Source organism: Podarcis muralis, chromosome 4 (genome assembly GCF_964188315.1).
Source record: "Podarcis muralis chromosome 4, rPodMur119.hap1.1, whole genome shotgun sequence".
Taxonomy (NCBI): Eukaryota; Metazoa; Chordata; class Lepidosauria; order Squamata; family Lacertidae; genus Podarcis; species Podarcis muralis.
In genome coordinates this window covers 14,847,586-14,862,284 of record NC_135658.1, presented here as the reverse complement: position 1 = coordinate 14,862,284, position 14,699 = coordinate 14,847,586, and the positions used below count along the sequence as shown (strand labels likewise).

At 45.9% G+C, this 14,699-nt stretch overlaps 1 protein-coding gene across 1 annotated transcript in view; it reads left to right on the top strand.

Annotated features, from left to right (window-relative positions):
- Nucleotides 1-14,699, top strand: part of LOC114595446 (uncharacterized) — a 147,288-nt gene that overhangs the window by 11,679 nt on the left and 120,910 nt on the right. The gene's annotated exons all lie outside the window — the stretch shown is intronic.

The following is a 14,699-nucleotide window of genomic DNA, read 5'->3' as shown; positions in this document are numbered from 1 at the left end:
TACAACTCCCACCATCCCTGAGCTCTTGCCTTGCTAGCTAGGGGTGATGGGAGTTGTAGTCCAACAACATCTGGGGACCCACAGGTTGAGAAAAGCTGCTGGAGCGGCCAGGGATTGAATCTGCATGCCAAAGGGATGCTCTAACCACTAGGCTAGGGCACTTCGTTTGCTGGGAGATGCGTTTTCCTTGCCTAAGGCATTATTTGTCCGAGGTCACTTGTTGTGGCTGGAGTCATGGGGCAGGGGGCCAGTCTAGGTTTGTTTCTGCACAGTCTGCAGCAAAGAATGTTTGTTGGGTTGGATCTGGATGTGCGGTGCAAGTGTTGTTGTTGTTGTTTAGTCGTGTCCGACTCTTCGTGACCCCATGGACCAGAGCACACCAGGCACTCCTGTCTTCCACTGCCTCCTGCAGTTTGGTCAGTCTCATGTTCGTAGCTTCGAGAACACTGTTCAGCCATCTCGCCCTCTGTCGTCCCCTTCTCCTTGATCTTTCCCAACATCAGTGTCTTCTCCAGGGAGTCTTCTCTTCTCATGAGGTGGCCAAAGTATTGGAGCCTCAGCTTCAGGATCTGTCCTTCCAGTGAGCACTCAGGGCTGATTTCCTTAAGAATGGATGCGTTTGATCTTCTTGCAGTCCATGGGACTCTCAAGAGTCTTCTCCAGCACCATAATTCAAAAGCATCAATTCTTTGGCAATCAGCCTTCTTTATGGTCCAGCTCTCACTTCCATACTTGTGGTGCAAGTGTAGCCATGCCTATTCCAAAGTAAGTACCAGTTTTCGCTCTGGAAATCAAACCTTATGAGGAGCAGTTGAGGGAGCTGGGTATGTTTAGCCTGGAGAAGAGGAGACTGAGAGGGTGGTATGAGAGCTGTCTTCAGATATCTAGAGGGCCGTCACATGGAAGATGGAGCAAGCTTGTTTTCTCCTGCTCCAGAGGGTAGGACTCCAATCAATGACTTCCAAGTTACAAGAAAGGAAATTCAGGCTCGATGTCAGGAAGAACTCTCTGATGGCAGCTGTTCTACTGTCGAAGGAACTCGCTCGGAAGGTGGTGGGCTGTCCTTCCTTGAAGGTTTCAAAGCAGAGGATGAATGGCCATCCATCCGTCAGGGATTCTTTACTTGTGATTCCTGCATTGCAGGGGGTTGGTCTAGATGACCCTCAGGGGTCCCATCCAACTCCACCATTCGATAGTTCTCTGAATTCTGTGGGCAAGCGGGGTTAAGATTGCAGCCTTACTCCCTATTAAATGTGCGCTAGGTTTGCAGGGCAAGAAATTCTACACCAGGCTCACTTGTGAGTAAACATCTGTAGGATTGCACATCCTGGCTGTGTTCACGCACCCTTTGACTGTGCACTCACTGCATTCCCAATGCTGGGTTTTTAATCTGCGTTTGCGTGACATTATCCAGAATGCATGTGTATCCTGTACTTTGTTATAACACACTAGTGGGGACTGTCCAGCACAGACTGGGATAGCATAATTTGTGTTTTTGGACCAACACACTAAAAATCAGGTGAAGTCACTCCAAATTTTGCTCCCACCTCCACCTCAGGAACTCTGGTACCACATCTGGCGGCGATATCACGAGCAGCGGTCAAACCTATGTACTTAAAACGAAGTCACAGTCTCGGTTTAAGTGTGGCGTCTTGATCCAAAATAGCACCCAGCCAACAAAGACTGTCACCCCCAACCCCCTTGTGCCAAGTTTGGCAATGAAATCTCAAGAAGCGGCCAAACCTATGCCAAAAAAGTTGTGTTTCAGTCCACCCTCCTGGCACCCAACTATCAATGTACCCCCCCACCACCTCTGGAACCCTTATGCCATGTTTGGTGACAAGATCTCAAGAGGTGGCCAAACCTATTCCGGAAAAAAACGAGCAAAATCACGGCAACGTGTTGTTTCGGTCTGCCATCTTGATTCAAAATGGCAGCTAGAATTCAAACACTGATGAAGACCACCTTTGGAAAACCACATGCCAAGGATCTCAAGAGGCATGTGAACAACTGTAGAGGAAAAACGGATAGACAATGTCAAACTATATTGTGATGGGTTGGTTCTCTAACCAGCTTCTTCCCACCAATTGGGAGTCTTTAAGCTGTTTCTAATTCCCTAATTTGTTGCTAGCCAAGGTGTGAACATCTTTGCATAAAGTAAAGGTACCTTTGCTCCCCCCCCCATAACACCTGCTGGTTTGGAAACAAACAGAATGACACTAACGAAGCCCTACGGATGTAAGCAGCTGGTAGTGGCGGACCTTGGGGTCTCAAATTCAGTGGAACCCTGTGACACCAGAATTGGGTGCCCCTCCCTCTCACCTTCCATTCAAACCATGGTTGTGCGCCTCCAAGGCTCTGTGCCCAGGGCGACCAAACCAGTCACACTCCTCTAAATGCCTAGCTGGGGGTGGGTGGGAAAGAGCTCCAGAACAGTGTTCCCCAACCTTGGGTCCTTTACAGCTGTTTTCGGACTACAATTCCCATCATCCTTGACCACTGGTCTTGCTAGCGAGGGATGATGGGAGTTGTAGTCCAAAAACAGCTGGAGACCCAAGGTTGGGGAACACTGCCCTAGAATGCAAGGGAAGAACAAACTCCACTGCTCACAAAGGCAGTAATGTGAACCTTAGCCATGTTCAGAGTACCTCTGCTTAGGGCATTAGTTAGTCATGGAAACAAACCCATATGTTATAGTTATTTTTAAATCTTATTTTATTTCTGTATATAGTAAAAAAAGAGGAAAGAAATCCTTCTCCTAGGGTAGCGTTGCACAATATAAAAATAAAATAGGGATGAGAAATTATCACTGTAATCTTCACCGCAGTGTTTACTTAGGAGTAAGTTTCCTTTTGTCTGAGTGAGCCTTACAGTGTGATCATAGCCATGCCTACTCAGAAGTAGGTCCTGTTTAATTCAGCGGGGCATGCTCCCAAGCAAGTAAGATTAGGGCTGCAGCCTTACTCCCTAGTATTAAGTGTACATTAGGCTGACAGCCCAAGAGATTTTTACTTTCCTTTTTCTGTCCCACTGATGGGACTCTGTTGATAAGCTTCGGAAGTAAATTGTGGCTGGAGCCAATCCCAGGAGCAAACTGTTCACAGGATGATAGCTTTCCACAGTTATTAATTCAGCTTAATAGCTTTAAACACACACACACCTGGGGGAAATGTACTTTTCTTACCTGCCATGGTGAATTTAGTGTTTTGGTGACTGTGCGTGTTTTCTTCCATCAGTGGACTTGCTTGCAAGTAATTGAGGAGAGGTTTGCAGCTTTAGAAGCAAAGGCATAGCAAGCTCCTGTAGCTCTACAAAAGAGCACTCCTGACCTGCAAAATTCCTGTCTCTACACATCCATCCTCCTTGTCGATTTCATAGTTTGTGTGCCAAAGAGAATTTCAGCCACTGCAAATTTTCTCATCTCTGCACCACTGCAATGTGACAAGATGTACTGCCAAAATTCACCTTCTGCACAGCTGTCAAGGGTTCAGTAGCCCAGCCTCCCTTTTTAATCTGGTTATCTTGAGGAGAGGAGATGCAGGCACAGGCAAAAGAAGGGCTGTAAGGTTGCCAGATGTTCGGCAAAAATGACCTGACCTGCTATTGCGCCTTTAACAGCTGCAGAAATTAACAGGGAAAGCTGTGTGTATGTATGTATGTGTGTGTGTGCATAAATATATTCCGCCTGCTGACAGATGCAGATCAGACACCCATTAAAGACACACTACAGGATCTGCTTAAGAAGCTGCCAGCCCTACAAGACTTTTAACTTTGATTTTTGGAATGCTGTAGGGTTGCAGCAGATGCTGAGCTTTGGGTTGGCAAGTCGTGGGAGGAAGCTGCATTAGTAGAACTAACTTCTTTCCAAGGGAGTTGGTGCTGAGCCTTTAACACAGGACTCCTGTGCCTTTTCTTTTCTTTTTTAAAAAAAAGTTTATTATTTTACACTGATATACATTAAGCTCATATAATATACCATTTACATCAAAATCTATTTATTTATCCTGGCGACTTCCCATCCTTACATCTGTCATGGTCTAATTCTCTCTCGTCCCGGCTGCCTGTCCAGCCTTATCTGTTTATCTAAATCCTATATTACAATCTTTTCTTGCCATTGCTCATAGGTTTGAAATTTCATTTGGCTGTATTGCGCTCTTATATAGACTGAAAAGGTTCTTGGTTCTTCCACATACTGTATACAGTGGACGCTCGAGTTGCAAATGTGATCTGTGTGGGAAGCAAATATCAAATATGACTGTATTTTGTCTTTTTAATTCCTTATTTTAGTTGTGGGTCCCGCCATTTCTAAGTACTCTCACAGCTTGAGTACCCATTCCTATTTCATTGGGATTTCTGGTGCTTTCCATTTTTTTGTGTAGGGTACTCTGGCTTACCAACTTTTGGGGGGATCTCTCCTCCACGTAGGGACGTGGGTGGCACTGTGGGTTAAACCGCAGAGTCTAGGGCTTGCCGATCAGAAGGTTGGCGGTTTGAATCCCTGCGACGGAGTGAGCTCCCGTTGCTCGGTCCCTGCTCCTGCCCACCTAGCAGTTCAAAAGCACGTCAAGTACAAGTAGATAAATAGGCACCGCTCCAGCAGGAAGGTAAACGGTGTTTCCATGCACTGCTCTGGTTCGCCAGAAGCGGCTTAGTCATGCTGGCCACATGACCTGGAAGCTGTATGGCGGCTCCCTCGGCCAATAAAGTGAGATGAGCGCCGCAACCCCAGAGTCATCCGCGACAGGACCTAATGGTCAGGGGTCCCTTTACCTTTACCTCTTCCACGTATTCCCAGAAGAAATACTCCTGGCTTTTTGGGTATATCTATTTTGAACATCTCTTCTAATTCGTTATACATCATCTTGAATAATTCTGTTACTTTTTTGCCATTCCACCAGGTATGGAAAAAGGTACCTTCCACCTACATACACTCCCAACATTTATCCGAGACTGTTCTATACATCTTGGCCCACTTGCATGGTGTCAAATACCATAATTTTCCTTAATGGCATAACAAGCAGTGAATTTTCATAGATTAGTGGAAGAGGGTCACAGCAGGCAGGTGAAGCTTTCAGGCGAGGATGAGAGAAGCTACAGTTTCTCCCTTGGCTAAAGGAAGGAAGGCACAAAATCCTGACCAGCCTTTACAGTCCTGCTTCACCCTGTTGCACTTTGCATTAGCGAACCAATATTGCAGAGCCCATAAGAAGGAGCCCCAAACTGGCTAGTTTCCTTCTGTGGTGCTGACTGCCAAGGCCACGGAAGTCCCAGCAGCATCTCCCATCTGTGTTTGCTGTGTATTTGGAAGAGCATCAAAAGCAAATCTGAAAGCCTTTATGAGGCCGACCTGCAGGTGCTTAATTCATGCCAAGTCTGCCTTCGAACTTCCATGAAATGCAGGTGAAAATTGTGCAGCAGTGGACGGAGGGCAGGGAGACCCAAGTTAAAATCCACACTCAGCTGTGAAGCTGACTGCTTAACCTTGGGCCACCCACCATCTCTCAGCACAGCCCACCTTGTGAAGATAAAATGAAGGTTGTCGAGAGAACCATGTCAGCTTTTCTGATTGTCTTGGGGCAAAGGCATTTAGTGAGTGTATAAATTAGAATAAAAAATAAAGAGGGAAATATATAAGAACTAAAATAGGCTGTGGCCCCCTGGGCATGTGCAGAGTGGCTTTGTCTCTGTAGTGAGCAGCAATGTTTCTCCATCACCACGCATTTGGTAATAAAGGAGAAAGAAGGGTTTTCATCTCAGAAGGTGAAAAATTCCAAGACGTTTTGCATCCTGTTCACCTGTCTTCTGAAACTCTCTGTTCCCTCAGCCTTCTTCTTCTTCTTGTTTGGTGATCACTTGTAGCCAAGTAAGATTGTCTCTCATAAACACGGTTTTAACAATGAGTCCGTAAGTGACTGTGGAGGCCAGTTATGGATCCACACGTCCTTCCACAGTGGGGACATAGGTTTCTGGGTGGGAGTTGATCACGGTGTGGATTTGCCAAGCGTGCCTTCCTTTTAGCACATTTCTCCATTGCGTCCTGAGTTTGAGTGTCTTCAAAGCCCATGTCACCTTTGGTAAAGGCTGTTCTCCAATTGGAGTGCTTGCAGGCAAGTGTTTCCCAATTGTTGGTGTTTATACTACATTTTTTAAAATTTGCCTTGAGACAGTCTTTAAACCTCTTTTGTTGACCACTAGCATTACTCTTTCCATTTTTAAGTTCGAAATAGAGTACAGTGGTACCTCGGGTTAAGAACTTAATTCGTTCCGGAGGTCCGTTCTTAACCTGAAACTGTTCTTAACCTGAAGCACCACTTTAGCTAATGGGGCCTCCTGCTGCCACCGCTGGGCGATTTCTGTTTTCATCCTGAAGCAAAGTTCTTAACCCGAGGTACTATTTCTGGGTTAGTGGAGTCTGTAACCTGAAGCGTCTGTAACCCGAGGTACCACTCTAGTTGCTTTGGAAGACAATCATCAGGCATCCACACAACATGACCAGTCCAACGAAGTTGATGTTGAAGAATCATTGCTTCGACACTGGTGATCTTCGCTTCTTCCAGTACACTGATATTAGTTCACCTGTCTTCCCAAGGGATGTGTAAAAATTTCCAGACACACCATTGATGGAATCTTTCAAGGAGTTGGAGATGGCGTTTATAAAAGACCAGCAGTGAATAAGTAGAGGTGGGGAGACATGGGGATTACAGAAGCGCCTCCCATGTGCGTTCACTCTGTCCTATTTGGCCACATGAACGGGACTTCAGAAACAGCTGGATGTGCTGCTCACTAAAGCAGAATGGACACGCGCAGTTTCCTTTCTTAACTTTTGCAAGTTGGCAAGAGATTTTTTCATTTTAAACCCAAAGAAGATGAATCTATATGGAGCAACTTTACTCTTTATAACGAAGAGATAAACAGACGTGCAGTTGCAGCCAGGAATATGTTTTAAGCTGCCTCTGCAGGCAAGCTTAGGCATATACTTCCCTTTGATAATATTATGCATGTGTGATGCAGCATTGTTGTTTGTTGTTGTTGTTGTTTAGTCATTTAGTCATGTCCGACTCTTCGTGACCCCATGGAACAGAGCACGCCAGGCACTCCTGTCTTCCACTGCCTCCTGCAGTTTGGTCAAACTCATCCTGGTAGCTTCGAGAACGCTATCCAACCATCTCGTCCTCTGTCGCCCCCTTCTCCTTGTGCCCTCCATCTTTCCCAACATCAGAGTCTTCTCCAGGGAGTCTTCTCTTCTCATGAGGTGGCCAAAGTACTGGAGCCTCAGCTTCAGGATCTGTCCTTCCAGTGAGCACTCAGGGCTAATTTCCTTAAGAATGGATGCGTTTGATCTTCTTGCAGTCCATGGGACTCTCAAGAGTCTCCTCCAGCACCATAATTCAAAAGCATCAATTCTTCGGCGATCAGCCTTCTTTATGGTCCAGCTCTCACTTCCATACATAGTGATGGGAAAACCATGGCTTTAACTGTATGGACCTTTGTTGGCAAGGTGATGTCTCTGCTTTTTAAGATGCTATCTAGGTTTGCCATTGCCTTTCTCCCAAGGAGCAGGCATCTTTTAATTTCGTGACTGCTGTCTCCATCTGCAGTGATCATGGAGCCCAAGAAAGTAAAATCTCTCACTGCCTCCATTTCTTCCCCTTCTATTTGCCAGGAGGTGATGGGCCCAGTGGCCATGATCTTCGTTTTTTTGATGTTGAGCTTCAGACCATATTTTGCGCTCTCCTCTTTCACCCTAATTAAAAGGTTCTTTAATTCCTCCTCACTTTCTGCCATCAAGGTTGTGTCATCTGCATATCTGAGGTTGTTGATATTTCTTCTGGCAATCTTAATTCCGGCTTGGGATTCATCCAGACCAGCCTTTCTCATGATGAATTCTGCATATAAGTTAAATAAGCAGGGAGACAATATACAGCCTTGCCGTACTCCTTTCCCAATTTTGAACCAATCAGTTGTTCCATATCCAGTTCTAACCGTAGCTTCTTGTCCCACATAGAGATTTCTCAGGAGACAGATGAGGTGATCAGGCACTCCCATTTCTTTAAGAACTTGCCATAGTTTGCTGTGGTCAACACAGTCAAAGGCTTTTGCATAGTCAATGAAGCAGAAGTAGATGTCTTTCTGGAACTCTCTAGCTTTCTCCATAATCCAGCGCATGTTTGCAATTTGGTCTCTGGTTCCTCTGCCTCTTCTAAATCCAGCTTGCACTAATGGGAGTTCTCGGTCCACATACTGCTTAAGCCTGCCTTGTAGAATTTTAAACATAACCTTGCTAGCGTGTGAAATGAGTGCAATTGTGCGGTAGTTGGAGCATTCTTTGGCACTGCCCTTCTTTGGGATTGGGATGTAGACTGATCTTCTCCAATCCTCTGGCCACTGCTGCGTTTTCCAAACTTGCTGGCATATTGAGTGTAGCACCTTAACAGCATCATCTTTTAAAATTTTAAGTAGTTCAGCTGGAATACCATCACTTCCACTGGCCTTGTTATTTGCTGTGCTTTCTAAGGCCCATTTGACTTCACTCTCCAGGATGTCTGGCTCAAGGTCCGCAACCACACTACCTGGGGTGTACGAGCCATCAATTTCTTTCTGGTATAGTTCCTCTGTGTATTCTTGCCACCTCTTCTTGATGTCTTCTGCTTCTGTTAGGTCCTTACCACTTTTGTCCTTCATTATGGTGATCTTTGTACGAAATGTCCCTTTCATATCTCCAATTTTCTTGAACAGATCTCTGGTTCTTCCCATTCTGTTGTTTTCCTCTATTTCTTTGCATTGCTCGTTTAAGAAGGCCTTCTTGTCTCTCCTTGCTATTTTTTGGAAATCTGCATTCAATTTCCTGTATCTTTCACTATCTCCCTCGCATTTTGCTTGCCTTCTCTCCCCCGCTATTTGTAAGGCCTCGTTGGACAGCCACTTTGCTTTCTTGCATTTCCTTTTCATTGGGATGGTTTTTGTTGCTGCCTCCTGTATAATGTTGTGAGCCTCCATCCATAGTTCTTCAGGCACTCTGTCCACCAAATCTAAATCCTTAAACCTGTTCCTCACTTCCACTGTGTATTCATAAGGGATTTGACTTAGATTGTATCTTTCCGGCCCAGTGGTTTTTCCTATTTTCTTCAGTTTAAGCTTGAATTTTGCTATAAGAAGCTGATGATCTGAGCCACAGTCCGCTCCAGGTCTTGTTTTTGCTGACTGTATAGAGTTTCTCCATCTTTGGCTGCAGAGAATATAATCAATCTGATTTCGATGCTGCCCATCTGGTGATGTCCATGTGTAGAGTCGTCTCTTGTGTTGTTGGAAAAGAGTGTTTGTGATGACCAGCTTGTTCTCTTGGCAGAACTCTATTAGCCTTTGCCCTGCTTCGTTTTGAACTCCAAGGCCAAACTTGCCAGTTGTTCCTTTTATCTCTTGACTCCCTACTTTAGCATTCCAATCCCCTATAATGAGAAGAACATCCTTCTTTGGTGTCAATTCTATAAGGTGTTGTAAGTCTTCATAGAATTGGTCAATTTCAGTTTCTTCAGCACCAGTGGTTGGTGCATAAACTTGGATTACTGTGATGTTAAAAGGTCTGCCTTGGATTCGTATCGAGATCATTCTATCATTTTTGAGATTGCATCCCAGTACAGCTTTTGCCACTCTTTTGTTGACTATGAGGGCCACTCCATTTCTTTTACGGGATTCTTGCCCACAGTAGTAGATATGATGGTCATCCGAACTGAATTCGCCGATTCCCGTCCATTTTAGTTCACTGATGCCCAGGATGTCAATATTTATTCTTGCCATCTCATTTTTGACCACATCCAACTTACCAAGGTTCATGGTTCTTACATTTCAGGTTCCTATGCAATATTTTTCTTTACAGCATTGGACTTTTTCTTTCGCTTCCAGGCATATCCGAAACGGAGCGTCCTTTCGGCTTTGGCCCAGCCGCTTCATCAGCTCTGGATCTACTTGTACTTGTCCTCCGCTCTTCCCCAGTAGCATGTTGGACGCCTTCCGACCTGAGGGGCTCATCTTCCAGCGTCATAACTTTTATATGCCTGTTGTCTTTGTCCATGGAGTTTTCTTGGCAGGGATACTGGAGTGGCTTGCCAGTTCCTGCTCCAGGTGGATCACGTTTGGTCAAAACTCTCCACTATGACCTGTCCATCTTGGGTGGCCCTGCACGGCATAGCTCACAGCTTCTCTGAGTTATTCAAGCCCCTTCGCCACGGCAAGGCAGTGATCCATGAAGGGGTGATGCAGCATTACTAGCCAGCAACTGAATGTGGAGGAAGAGCCTTAACTGTTTAACACTGTCTCTTAACAACGCCAAGAAAGCAGTGATGTTGTCCCATGTCTGGCAAGTGCTTGCATTGTTGGGGTTTTCAAATCACGTAGGTGCTGCTACTGGAAACAAGCAATTCTTCTTCCCTTCACAAATGAGATTGTCACACCTGTTGAAAGAGGATCACAGCTCAACCCAAGCTGCTCCTTAGTAATGATAAACGTAGGAAGTAGATAAAAAGAAAAACCAGGTTCTTTTTTTTAAGGCACATCTACACTACAGGCTTCCAGGTTTTTTTTTGCAACTGCTCGGGAACCACCTTAAACTATTCTCTCTGCCATGTTTTAATTTTTAATTTTGTTATATTTTGACTTGGAGCTTCTGCAAGCCATGCCGATTCCTCCCTCCCTCTTTTATTTGGGGTGGTAGTGGTGCTGAGGAATATAAAATACCAGTATTTGTTTCTTGAGATCTGGTGTAGCTCAGACAGAGTTACAATTCCTGAAGGGTTAAGAGTACTGGTGATCATGGCTGTGTGCTCTCCCACACTGATGGAGACAGTGTGCTTCTTAGTATCAGCCACTAGGAATCACATGTGGGGGAGAGTGTTGGGGCATGTGCAGAGTGCATTCAGCACGCCAGCAGGAGCATTAAATTGGACCCAGGCCAATCACCGGTTGGAGAAGACAGACACCAGGCAGCTCAGTATATTTACTGGCAGGTAGTTTGCAGAAGAGGGGCATGGGTGGCGCTGTGGGTAAAACCTCAGTGCCTAGGACTTGCCGATCGTATGGTCGGCGGTTCGAATCCCCGCGGCGGGGTGAGCTCCCATCTTTTGGTCCCGGCTCCTGCCCACCTAGCAGTTCGAAAGCACCCTTAAGTGCAAGTAGATAAATAGGTACCGCTCCGGTGGGAAGGTAAACGGCGTTTCCGTGTGCTGCGCTGGTGTCAGGCCCTGACCGCGAGTTTCCTACAGGCATCCTATAGTTGGCCACTTTGAGAAAAGGATGCTGGACATGATAGGCCTTTGGCCAAATCCAGCAGAGCTGCCCTTACGTTATTAACGGTTGTGGAGAATAGGAACTGTGGCTTACGAAGGGTGCCATGAGTAAAGTCAGCCCTTATTCTCTTCATCTCGCAGTAATGGGGAGAGAAGAGCAAAGCTGAGAGAGTGTCAGTTGCCGGAGGCTGTTTAACGAGTTCATTGTTTATTGCCAAACTGGTCTTGATAGCAACATTTATTTATTCATTCATTTGGACGGCTGCCCCATACCTGTTTATGGAACTCTCTCCCGAGTGACGTGGGACGTGGGTGGCGCTGTGGGTTAAACCACAGAGCCTAGGACTTGCCAGTCAGAAGGTCGGGGGTTCGAATCCCCGCGACGGGGTAAGCTCCCGTTGCTCGGTCCCTACTCCTGCCAACCTAGCAGTTCGAAAGCACAAAGTGCAAGTAGATAGGTACCGCTCCAGCGGGAAGGTAAACAGCATTTCTGTGCGCTGCTCTGGTTCGCCAGAAGCGGCTTAGTCATGCTGGCCACATGACCCGGAAGCTGTACGCCAGCTCCCTCGGCCAATAAAGCGAGATGAGCGCCGCAAGCCCAGAGTCAGCCACGACTGGATCTAATGGTCAGGGGTCCCTTTACCTTTACCTCCCGAGTGACACGTGTCAATTGTCCACGCAAGCTACATTTAGGTGACAGGTGAAAACATACTAATTTGCCCAGGACCTTTGGTACCTGGTGGTGGTGTTGATGCTGCTTGGAGTTCAGGGTTCGTGTTGCTGCATTTGTAAAGGATGTACGCTCTTATTTTGTTATGTTTCATTCTCCTGTGTATATTACATCCTGCGATTTAAGCTGCCCTGTGCTCTACCCTGAAGGAAAGGTGGGGTAAAAAATGCCGAAGTCAGCGCAGTGCAAGACCAGAGCAGGAAAACTTGGGTTCAAATTTGCACGCAGCCAAGAACCACACAAAGTCACCCTGAGCTAATCGCACGCACTCTCAGCTTGAGCTACTACCTCACGGGGTTGTCGTGAAGACAAAGAAAAGGACTGGGGAACCAGGTACACTTCTCAGAACTCCTAGGAGAAAAGGGGCAACATTAATGTAACAATACAGCCCTGTTTGGTTGTTTAAAATGCCTCTAGAGTAGCCAGTTACTTCAGTGATTGCTTTGTTTTGCTTTTAAGTGTTATGAAAGGGGACAATATATAAATATAAGTAACTAATTGAAAGCTATTGTTAAAACATGATTGACTCTTCTTTGAGAATAAAAGGGGTGGGCAGGAATCAGAACCCTCCCTTTTGCTCATTGCCTAACCCCCCCCCCAACCTCCCCTAACTCCGCCCTCCCCAATTCCACACGCCCCTCCATCTTTCCCACACACTCTCTCCCTCCTTCCCCACTCCTTCACTGGAGGTTTTTAAACAGGTTGGAAAGCTATCTGCCAGGGATTCTTTAGGTGTGATTCTCGCACTGCGGGGGGTTGGACTAGATGAAACTTGGGGTCCCTTCCAACTCTACCATTTGATGGTTCCGTGAGAATCTTCAGTGCAAACAGGAATCTACACCTGTGTCTCCCTCCTCTCTCTCTGAGCACACAGGCATAGTTCAACCAGGTCTTTCAATAATCACTTAGGTACCTGTACAGCTGTGGAAGCTAAAATAATAACTCTTAGTCATACGGAGGGAAATTTGTTAAAGGATGAGCTGGGGTTTTTTTCAGCTGTGGAGGCTTATAATTAACCTGTGGATAGACGGGCAGGTTAATAAAGGCTTTTGCAAGCTTGTGGCTAAAATAAGATGGAATGTGAGATAATTGTATTGGCTTTCCTGACATTTTGATTTCATATGAAGACCAGCTGCAAGGCCCCCTGAGTGGCTGAGAAAGTGGTGCTAGGGAAGCATTATTACTATTTGTTGTTGTTGTTTAGTCGTTTAGTCGTGTCCGACTCTTCGTGACCCCATGGACCAGAGCACGCCAGGCACCTCTGTCCTCCACTGCCTCCCGCAGTTTGGTCAAACTCATGCTGGTAACCTCGAAAACACTATCCAACCATCTCGTCCTCTGTCGCCCCCTTCTCCTTGTGCCCTCCATCTTTCCCAGCATCAGTGTCTTCTCCAGGGAGTCTTCTCTTCTCATGAGGTGGCCAAAGTACTGGCTTCACGATCTGTCCTTCCAGTGAGCACTCAGGGCTGATTTCCTTAAGAATGGATGCGTTTGATCTTCTTGCAGTCCATGTCTCCTCCAGCACCATAATTCAAAAGCATCAATTCTTCGGCGATCAGCCTTCTTTATGGTCCAGCTCTCACTTCCATACATCACTACTGGGAAAACCATAGCTTGAACTATACGGACCTTTGTTGGCAAGGTGATGTCTCTACTTCTCAAGATGCCATCTAGGCCTGTCATTGCCCTTCTCCCAAGAAGCAGGCGTCTTTTAATTTCGTGGCTGCTGTCACCACGATTACTATTACTATTATTTAAATTTCTCTGCTCCTGAGTGGCATCCCCTGACCCAAATTATCCCCCTTCCCCAAAAAAGCCTTTGATAGTCCTCCAACCCAAGTACCTGTATGTTATCCTCAGCAGCGTCAGGGGAGGCAATTGAGAAAATGGTGTTGGGTGAAGGCAAGGCTGACTAAGTGGTATAAAACTATCAGGAAAGAGGTTGGTTTCAGCCTGCACCGAAGGAAGAATAAAACCGCTATAGCAGAGTTATTCCGCCTGACTTGCAGGCACAGGTCTTTTGCTAAGTGTGAAGTCACCAGCATGAGGTATGTAGGATTCAATCAAACTACAGTAACTACCTAGAGAAAAATTGATTAATGAAAACTAAAGAGGAAGGAGCTTCTCCGGCTTTTCAATTAAGCTGTCTGTGGTTCTGTTAGCTGCTTCATCGTGGGAGATTGCCTTTCCTCACGTGTTAAACGGAGGGGGAAATATTCTATTTAGAAAGTGCACAGAGACAGGGTCCTCCACATTCAGGCATTGATCTTGAGCACATGCACATGTTTGATCCAGACATTCTCCTAAACACCAAAAGATTTTGTTATGTGGCTGGCAGGAGCTTCCTGTTCTTCTCCTCTGCCTGATCCTGTCCAATCGCAAATCTCCATTGTATTTGCCCTAATAAGTTTTTGTCATATATTTACGAGGGCAATATACACATAAGAGAATTAAAAACGATTAAAAAACCCACAAAACCAGCAAACACTTTTTAAAAAAGGCTGAAAGCCTAACAACCAGACACTCGTGGCAAAGATACGTTTGGGAAAGCCTGCTGGAACAAAATGTCTCCCAGCTGTTTCTGGAAAGCGCAGATAGTTGGGTCCCTGTCATATCTAAAGGAATACATAGCAGAAGTGAGGTAGTATATTTGGGCATCAGCATTTGAGCATATGTACTTGCAGTGATAG